At 46.9% G+C, this 10,827-nt stretch overlaps 1 non-coding gene across 1 annotated transcript; it reads left to right on the top strand.

The window, feature by feature from the left end:
• Positions 1–7,092: 7,092 nt before the first annotated feature.
• LOC119459799 (U2 spliceosomal RNA) lies at positions 7,093–7,275 on the top strand. The gene has a single exon (XR_005193809.1). It is a non-coding gene; the product is annotated as a U2 spliceosomal RNA (small nuclear RNA).
• The last annotated feature ends 3,552 nt before the right edge of the window (positions 7,276–10,827 follow it).

Genomic DNA, 10,827 nt, shown 5'->3' on the forward strand with positions numbered 1-10,827 from the left:
CTTCAGGTACAGGGCATTGTTGACGTTTAGCCTGATTCAATTCTACGCGATGCACTCATGCATAGTCGGGACAGCAGCTGCAGGTCATCAGCGTCCTGTGTGGCGAGGAACACTTCACGTGAGTAGAGAAGAGTGGAGAGCGCTGGTCGTTAGATATCGTGGGTCAAAAGGTCTATCACCAGCACGAATATCAGTTGCAAGGGGGTGGAACCTTGGTGCAGCGTGACCGATGTGCGCTGCGGCTTTTAATCTGCGGTGCCGCGTCGAACGTGACTCCTAGGTTCGATGTAAGTGAGCTGGAACCCGTTGCTCCTGGCGGTTCTTCGGGACAAAGAATGCCTCACCGACAGACGTGCAGCTGTGTAGAAATCGGCTTCGTGCGTCGCTGTAACGGCAACGTTGCTCTTGGTATCTCTCCGTGAAGCACCTGCATCCGCCCGGACTACTACGAGGCTCGGCGGTAACTTCTGCGAACGCCAGTCTCCTGATTGACAAGCTGACCGTCACGGAGAGGTCATTGATTCTTCCAATGTGCCAACGTCAAGCGGTTCCGTGGGAACAGCTTCGACGTTTGGTTCCTAAGGTGCCAACCATTGCCTTGTATGCGGGGGCGATCCAGCAACATTGGAGGTGGAGCATGGCGGAACGGCGCCATATGATGGGCGGGATTTTGCGAACGGTCAACGACTGTGAATGGTCGAGAAGAACCACAGTGTAATCCCTCGATGAATGAAAGGGGGAAATGAACTGATAAAAAGCGGGCCTTGAGTGTTGTGTCAATGCTCGGATATGTAAACGCGCTGACATGCAAAGACTTTAGCATGTAGACGGCTCCAATATCATGGAGCCCTTCTTGAAAAATACCATGCACATTTGTATATAAAACCTTTTTCTGATCTCGCTGGACCTCTCCTTCTCCCGGTACCTGGTACGTCACCAGACATGGAGCCTTCGTGGCCGCTCGGAACCCACGGCTTCGCAACAACCCTTATGTTGAGGTCATCGGGCAGCTGATGCCGCTGAAGTGCGCGCCAGATGAGGGCGTGTGGTACACTGTCGTCGTTGCTTCTCACATACCTTCTCACGGTGCACTCTGATGGTGTCAGTCGGGTCGGTAATTCTGCAGATTCTCGCTCAGCCAACGTGAATAACCGTCAACTCGACTAGGCCCCGAATGTGCCATTCGATGACGCTCTCGAACCCTTTCATGTTTTGTTAGAGGCGGATCAACATGTACTCGTAATTGTCGGCTCATCGCCGTTATCAGATTGAAACCATTAGGTTTTGCTGTCAGTGGCCAGGCACTTTTCCTCTTCGACAATGTCGCTGAAGAACTTGGCTAGCTAAGGAGCAGTGTACCAGCTCATGGGCCTCCAGAACATCACCGCGATGCCATCAGGTACTGCTGCGTTGCAGCGCTCCATACTGTTGACCGCCTCATGCACTCTCCTCTTCTTTGGTGGTGAATGGAATGGCACCGGCAACGTGAGAAGTTGGTGGAGCAGCGGGTGCGCAAACTCTTCAGTCGAGATCTTTTTAAAAGTTCTGTTGCGACTTTGTAAAAGTTCTCTTGCGACTCATAGACCTCTCAATAACGTCCCGCCTTCTTTGCGGCAAGCCCTTTTTGCCCTTCTTTTGACTCTGGGGTAGACTTCCTATTTCGCCGATGTCTTGTGGTATATGAAGGCCTAGTAGAACCTATTGTTTTCTCATGCCATTTCTCCAACGAACTTCGTCCGCAGCTACGCGCCGAGATTTATGAAGTGCGTGCAAGAACTGGTGCTGCCGAGAGTCGCGCGGCCATGGATAGATTTCTTCGCCGGCCATCATATTTCTTATACGCTTATTTCTATGCTGCTTATTGGCGTGGCGAATTCGCAGCGTTATTTGCATCTCCGCTGCCGGACGTTCGACTGTAAGAATGTTTCGAAATGCGTTTGTACGAGCCGAAGTACAACGAAAGAAAAGTGAGGCAGTGGTGTGACAAGGCGAGCTGCCCTCCCCTGCCTTCGCTCATATTTGAGCCGTGGGCTAGCCTCGTTGACTTTTGGCATAGTTACCACATTCGGTCTTGTTTTAAAGCGAATAGCTTTTTTGGGGAATAGAAGGGCGTTCCTAGTATGTAACCGAATGCGCGCGCTTGGAACTCAGTGTTTCCGACCGAAAGCGCGCCCGCTGAAATCAAATCAAATCAAACAATACTTGTTTTTCATTTACACCAAATAAATGGAGGGGGTTCAGATCAATGGGCAATGAACGGCTTCAGGAAGAACAGGGCCACTATCTCGTACACGTTGAAAAGCCGACGTTCGGTTTGTCTAACGCAATTGGCCTAGATTGGCCTAGGCCGCGATTTCGGTGCGGCCTAGGCCATCACGTGAGGTGAAACCGAACGTCGGCTTTTCGAACGCGTACAAGGTAGCTGCTCGGGACATAGCAAGACAATACAAAAATCACGCATAGAAGCAACACAAAAGACATGTATACCCCTAACAGATGCAACAATTATTAGAACAAGAGCACAGAGCCTAATAAGAGTTAGAAACATCAGACATAAACCAGAATCGGCGTTCTAAGATGGCCAGAGCGAAAAGAAACAGAACAGAAAAATACAAAGAGCCGGTATACGCTAGTTTTCGTGGTCTTAAGAAAGAGGTAACAAAACAGTATACTCCAGAAAGATCAGAGCAACCTGTGGAACATATAGAGAGAAAAATAACAATAAAGATAACTGTACAGTTTACACTGCAGTGACTTACAAATAAAAACGAAAAAGCGTTTATTCCCGCATTTCTACAGAATCAATATCAAGTCCCAACGCAACACATTTTGTTAAAAATTTAGAGCGTAAGTTGATCGGCACATCGGGACCTTCCAGGTAACTGTCTCTATTTATTTATTTATTTATTTATTTATTTATTTATTTATTTATTTATTTATTTATTTATTTAAAATACCCCCAAAGGCCCTCATTACGAGGGTATTACATGGGGAGTGAAAGATCACAGGCACTGGTCACAGATTATACATCATACATTTTTAAAAAGGAAAGAATGTACAAAATTACTAATACAGTGAAAGACATAGGTAATGTACAAGATAAGTCACACTTATTGCAGAGAAAACATTAGTACATATGAGGAGAACATAAGGCAAAGGCAATGAAAAGCAAGACAGCAACAAACACCGAAAACACTGTTCAGTCCCAAAATATAATAAGAAGGTTAGGTCGCAAGTCGTGAGCGAATTAGATCTTGAAACTTAGTTAAGTCCGGTTCCGTGGCGATGTCTGGTGGTAAGGCGTTCCATTCAGTTATTGTGCGCGGTAACAACGAATGTGCATGATGGGATGACTGGCAGTTAATGTGTAGAAAGATAACTAGTGGTGACTGAAAGAAATCATCATGAAGTGATGGATGGTGATAAAGCTTATGGAAGCATGATAGGCGAGAAATTTGACGGCGAAGTGCGAAGTTGTCCAACTCAGCATTATTCTTATAGACTAACTTATATTGCGCTCTCAGTTCGCCATGTCATTCAAAAGAAAGTTTTTGTTTGTTTTGTATCTAACACGCACTCTCTGCATTGTGCTGCTGAGCACGAGATCGAATCCCGGCCGCGGCGGCCGCATTTCGATGGAGGCGAAATGCAAAAATGCCCATGTGCTTGCGCTGTAGAGCATGTTAAAGAACCACAGGTGGTCAAAATTAATCCGGAGCCCTCCATTACGGCGTGCCTCATAATGAGAACTAGTTTTGGCACGTAAAACCCCAGAAAGAATAACTAGCTGGCGAATCGGTGCCAGTAAATGCCGTATTGTACGTTACTTTTTGAACAGAATGACGCGGGTTCAATGGACACATTGTTGGAAATAAAGCGTGAATTTTTGTCTAAGCCTTTATTAGTTGGAGGAGCGTCGTTTGCGTTTTGGTTACCCGCAGACTAAGCGGCAATATTACACGTGGGCGTCAAAATAGATTTGTAAAGTATTAACTTGTCTGATTACAAAAGCGACATTTTATTTTATTCGGGATATTTTTTTTTCGATTGTCTAAGCTTGATTAGTTCAAGAAGATACAGAGGGAGACAGTAGCAAGGGAAAAAAGGGTCGTTATTCAGATGAGGAAATCAATTCTTTACACTACACTGGATGATAGGGACCGGCAGGTAAAGAAATAACAACGTAGACAGAAAGAAATGAAGCACCGAGACACAATCACGGCCGGGCACTATCACCGCATACTAAAGAAAGACGAAGTTTCTAAAGACGTCATTCCATGCCAAAAACAGGTATCACTTTACAGTAAACAGCACCTATTAGAGCATCTCAACCAGATAAAAATGTTGTATGTACTTAAAGCTTAAATGACGTGGTTACCGTGTTTACGAGGGTGTTGCGGAAGTTCTGCTATCGCGTAGTGCTTTATTTCAATGTGGGGCGAACATCAATTTTGTTTCCTTTAGAAGTATCATGTGTAGATTAGATAATTGTTATATCATTTTCATTACAGAGCATCAGTGTTGTAAACCTGATACTTAACTTCCTTTTAGAAGTTTCGCATGTCAGAAAACGCTTTAATATTGTCGTTGGCCTAAGTTAAAAATCGGCTCTAATTATTTATTAGATGTCATTTTTTTCCTGTTAAATCCAACAAAATTCACGGAAATCGGCACACCAGTATCGGAGAAAAAAACGTGATTTCGTCGGTTCCCGTATATTACGCAGGAGCTCCTGAACGAAGGCTTCCTCTTACGGGTATTAAAACGTGCCGAGCGTTTCTCAGCAGCGTTTTCTTTACAGACCGTCTAACACCCACCGTGGTTGCTTAGTGGCTATGGTGCTGAGCCACTAAGCACCAGGTCAGGGGATCAAATCCCGGCCCCAATTTCGATGGGGGCGAAATGCAAAAACAACCGTGTACTTAGATTTAGTTTGCACGTTAAAGAACCCCCAGGTGGTCAAAATTTTCCGGAGTCTCCCACTACGGCATGCCTCAGAAACAAATCGTGTTTTGGCACGTAAAAGCCCATAAATACAAAAAATACCGTCTAATTCTCAGAACGCACCTTACGACAGACGAGCACTCGGGGACGTCGGACACCGTCGCCCATCCGGCGAACTCGTACTGCTCTGGTTCTATCGATCCGGCCAATGCAGTTGCAAGATATAGTAAGTAGGTGGAAGGAACAACGACAAGCACGCAGCAACAGCAGGCGCAGCAGGCGGCCAGGCAAAGGGTGTTACTACTCCCTGGGGCCGGATTGGCGACCCGTTCCATCTGGACAATTGGCCTCGCAGGTTCCGGATCCGGAGTGCTGGGTTCGCTGACGCTGAAAGTAAGTAAGACATGGCACAGCTCCAGCAAGTCACACTGTAAACATTTACAAAAAAACAAAAAAAAACTGCACAAAAGTAAATATTTTAAGAGATAAAATTTTCTTGCACGAAAAGATATTCTTTAATTCTTCTACGACCTTTTGTGTGCAGCTTAAACCTCCACCTAAGTGTAGGCAGACAAATCTCCTAAGGGTGTACCAGTAAGTTCTAATTTAAGTAAAAAGACAGCAGCTTGCCAGTCATGGCATTCTGAGCAAGGTCATATAAGTATAGTTGTAGAGCTGGCCTTTGGATGTGTCGTGTAGCCTCGGGCATCTTGTGCCCCATGTATTGTCGCTCGTTATAAGTTCTGACACATTTGTTACAAGGCCATCGTAGCCGTTGAAACTTTCCTACTGCGTGAAAGGTGCAGTATTAAATGAAGCAAAAGTACTGCCACAAGACACCAAACTCAAGGTACCGAAATAATCATTAGCGTCAGGCTTTCTTTTAATGATTTTTTTTCATTTACATGGCATAAATGTAGGCGCTAAAGCCACCACAACTCCATCAGGGTAAATTGAAATATCTTTCAAAGTGCCCTCGTGGCATTCTGTGCAGGGGTAGACGTTTGCGTAACTCTCTAAGAAATTAATCAACTAGCCCATTAAAGTATTACTCGGAATTTTTGCAATACCTTCAACGAAATCATTGATGCCAGAGGGAAGACACATCGTATTCAACATGAATAAGGTGTTTCCGCAAACACGCTTTCATACATGAATTCTGAGAAAGCAATAGGTTTTTGAGTTCCTAGCCGAGCAGCCGATAGTAGACAGGACTTGTAAGGGTAGTCTTTCACTAGCTATGTAGGGATTTTATCTTAATGCGAGCTCACACTCCTATACGGGTGTCACTGGCGCACTTTTGACCGCAATTGAGGCTGATCGGGAGGAAATTTCACGACCGTAATTAGCTCCCTCCTGCAATTTACGCAACTGATTAAGTAGCAATCGCGAAATTCCATCCTGATTCTGTTCCATGGCGATCAGAACTGCACCGTGTGACACCCGATTCTGTTCGTGTATCAAGGACAACGCTTGCCACAGACAGGTTCACTTACTCGCCTGCCGCAGGCTCTGCCATTTGCGATCGTGGTTGTTGGTAGTTCCTGAAGATGTGCGATGTGGGTCCCAGTAGCGAGCCTTTCTTGTTCTATTCGCCGTCAGCACTTGACACGCGTACCACGCTCTTGCTCCTAACACCATGACCCTTACCCACTACGGGGGACTGTCCAAGAAGCCTGGGATTAAAGGGATGAGGTGATACAAAACTTACGCAGGCTAAGTGAGGGGAAAAGTGTACAAAAAAATTCAGTACCATTCCACTCTGTGAAGGCGGATGACCAGCGACACCGTCTATGTGGTGATTGACCATTGCTCCGGTGGAACGTTCCAAGTTTGGGGGATCGGGGCCACATGGACGGTCGGCATTTCTTTTCGACTCGCGGTCCTTGGCATCCGCGGCCCGCTCATTATTGGTGGTTTTCTTCCGCCACCACCGCACCCATTCCCTTGTCTGTTCACGCCGTCTTTCTTGGTAGGCACGCTGTTGTTCTTCAGACCGTACAACACGCGGCCTACCCATTTCACATTCCGAGCAGAACTGAGGAAATGAGCCTACGTAGAGCATGACGTCCGGTGACCGAAGACACTCAGAATGGTAGTCACTAGTTTTAATACGCGGTATGGCGTACGCGTGTATGGTGCGAACGTATACACTGCCAACGCGCGTCAAAGTGCAGTATCTTTTATCTGCCTAATATCTGATGCGGGTAGTATTTGGACCTAAGATATTGAAGTTATTTTTACAACTTGGCGGAGTGCTTGAAGCCTGCTTTACCTCCACCGCGGGTCGGCCGGTATTGCACTATCTTCGGCATTTTTGTTCTATAGACATCGATCCGCTGGAAACAAGCCATATACAAAAAGGCGAAGTATTAATTGCGATAGCAAATTAGTCAACAGCTATACCAAGTAAGGATATTAGTTTCATGGGCCTCATAAACATGAAAACATTTGTTTACTAAATGAACTATGTTGTCAGCGCACACAAGCAAACATGAACACTTCAGACTTGATGAGTGCGGACACTCGCTGTCAAAACGCTGGAGTGAGCAAGCATGACAGCAGCAGCGAGTGAAGTGCCCTTCGCGCTGTCTATCGCTTCAAAGCAAACTGAGCGGCGAAAAATGCGCGCACAAAGGTGTAAGCCGTCTGCAGATCGCTTTAAAGTTAACGCGCGCGTGACCCCACGCGACCGCGCAAACTACGCATTTTCTGGCGGAATAGAAGCCGATCCGCCCCCTTGCGCTATTAGAGCACTGCATGGGCCAATTTGTTCAGTCCGGGCCCGGCCCAGGCCCGTTTTTACGTTGGGCTGCCCGCCCGAGCCCGACCATAAGGTTTATGGCAATACCCGGGCCCGGCCCTGGCCCGGAAATAATCTACGTTGCCCGCCCGGCCCGGACCGCCACCCCTTTGCCTCAGGCCTGAACCCGGCCCGAGTCCGGCTTTAAACCGACCCGAACCCGGCGCGCGATCGCAAAACATCCCCGAGCGGCATTAAAAAATAAAATGAAGAAGAGAATGAAATGAATTTCTTATTAAGGCATAAATACATGTCATATGTAATTACGAACACTATTTGAGCGGTCTGAACGCAAATACCAGCGCGCAAAGTAGTACGAATGACCCTGCCGAGCCGTATCGCCAGCAGTTTTCAACGCCCCGACCGTGATGCGGCCCAATCCCCTTCTATCGCAGCGCCGCCGCAGTAGTTTTCCACGTCGGGCGCCCCACTGCAAAGCATGCGCCGCCCCAGCCGCTCGTCCCACTCAACTGTATTCTAGTACACTATAGCCGAAGCGCAGCCACGACCGGTCGTGAGCGCAGCGCATGGATGGAGTAAATGGAGAAAGAAAGGTTCTCTTTCCTCCATGGTGAAGTGTAATGCACTAGTGCTAGGCGGCTGGTTGAGAACATGCGTGCAATCATGGATGGACGCAATGCCATATTTCAGCCGCGTGACGAATTATCTTATCTTACCAGTCATCGATCTACCAATTCGCCTTTGAAGAATCAGCAATTCGCGAACGCGCTTGCACTGCGCTAATAGCATTAACTACACTGATTTAGGTAAGGAGTACAAGGGCATCCTTTGGTTTGAGGCGACTTCGGTCTTTCTGGACTTTTACATTCTGTTAAAGTAGCGCAAAATACGACGGAAGAAGAAAAGGGAAGTACGCAGGAGTAGCGCTGCTAGCTTCCAGCTGCGCCGGCGGAGCAACAGGTTTTTCAGAGTCAAGACGCGCGAGGATAACTCGCTGCACGTTACACGCACACCACCAGAAAGTCCGAGCCCGGCCCGGGCCCACGTCAATATACTCGAGCCCGGCCCGGGCCCGGATCAAAAAGCACATGCCGAGCCCGGCCCGATCCCGTGAAAAAACTGCCCTACCGGGACGGGCCGGCCCAGGCTTGGGCGTTCGAGTGAGCCCGAGTCCGTGCAGTGTTCCACGCGCACTGCCTGCCCACTTTAGTCTCTTTCGCGCACGAGATTAAGCCGCGATCGTCAGTTCACCTCGCGTTCTTTCACCCTCACATAAAGCATACGGCGCGCGGTGACGGTGTTATCGCCGTTGGACTTTATACGGGACATCACGGTGACGGCGACGTCAACACCGATGGCGACACAATATATACGCCTGGAGTACACATATAATTGCTATCACAATAATAATAGTAGGACGGAACTAAGAACCACTAGCTCTATAAGTGGGTGATACCATATTTGGAATCGAATGTGTCGACAATTGCACGCGTGTTCGTCATGGGCATACTATTATTTTTCAAGGAGTCATTTCCATGGGCATCGTATCGCTTTTGCGAATTCGTGCCTACTTTGACACGATAGCGGAAGCTCACCGCACCTCGAGTTTCGTTTGAAACCTCGAATTTGACTGCAGTCTCCCTACAATGCTATGACGAAATGCGTTATCGATTATGGGATCAAACATGTGTATTTAAGCACATTCGCCCAAATGCTCTAACCATTAGGCTACAATCGTAGGCATGATCATCTCGTACCAAAGTCGCTCAATGAAAGATCTGGCACGTGCATTACATGCAGGTTTCCGGCATTCTTTAATTGAAGCAAACATTTTAGGACGCAGTGTTTAGAGAATTTGGGATCGGCTAACATTTTTTTGTCCTTCGGATATAGCTACAATTCTTCGAGGTCCGCCTATATTACTATCGCAACAATTACCTTTGGCTAGATTTAAAGAGACACGTATAAAAATCTTAACCAGACTATTATAACAGATATTTAGAAAATTTTAGAGAGTGTCGAATATTTTGTCACAAACCAAATGTAGTGAACCAGTCAACAATGGTACTTCAGCTGGTGCGTAGGAGTAATATTCTTCTACAAAACACTATAAGGCAACGAAATTTATAAATCACAATGGGAAATCTGTCAATAAACACTGGTCAGTGCGGTGAATCATCATCATTTCACATCTGGTATAACCAGGAATTTACTCAAATGAAACTGGGCAGTACATTCAGGCTGTTTTTCATTTAGCATCGAGAAATGTTACCTTATCATAGCCTCACTTATTTTGCCTACAGAAAAACATTCGAATGGCTGCTAGATATACTTGTATGAGAGGTAAGAACAATTCAATATTAATCTTACACCATTAGCTACCCCTGCTGAAATTTATGGAATCGTGCATACAAATCCTAAGCAGGCACTAAAGAATGCCTTTATACTCAAATATTTTCACACTGAGAAAACTCAGACTGAGCAGGTAAATCACCCAGAATGTTATGTCATTTTGTAAAACAGTCGTCGTGGCAGGTATGGCGACATCAATTGAAGCACCTCAGTTGACGTAGACGCACAAGTTTACGACTTGGAAGGTCTATGTGCACGGCTTTGCTTGCTGTGTTAGATATGGCGACGGGCTGCCTCATTTTTTCTTGATTACAACACATGGTGTCAAAACAAGCATTTCTGTTGCAATGGGGATGTTTGCCTAGCAGCACTCGATCTATAGTTTCAACGGTAGACCGAAACAAGTCTAAGGAAACTATGGCGAAGCTGGCGAGCAAGCGTTACTTGTCTTCTTCTTCTTTCACCAGCACCGTGGCCCACTGCCTTCAGTACAATCACTCCTCACCGAAAGAGGAGCCATCCTGGCGATCTAGGGGCAGGAGAACACAGGGGGGTCGTGACACTGCTTCAGGTGGGAGACGTGGACAATTTCCTGGAAGCGACGACGCTGGTCGGAAGACGAGTCCATCGGCTCGATGAGGTAGTTGACTGCGGATGTTTGTCGCAGTACCCGATAGGGACCGTGGTACTTGGAATGCAGCTTGGGGGAAAGGCCCGGTGGAGTAGACGGCACCCACAACCAGACCAGCGAGCCGGGAGCAAAGGAT

The sequence above is a fragment of the Dermacentor silvarum genome, chromosome 7 (genome assembly GCF_013339745.2).
Source record: "Dermacentor silvarum isolate Dsil-2018 chromosome 7, BIME_Dsil_1.4, whole genome shotgun sequence".
Classification (NCBI taxonomy): Eukaryota; Metazoa; Arthropoda; class Arachnida; order Ixodida; family Ixodidae; genus Dermacentor; species Dermacentor silvarum.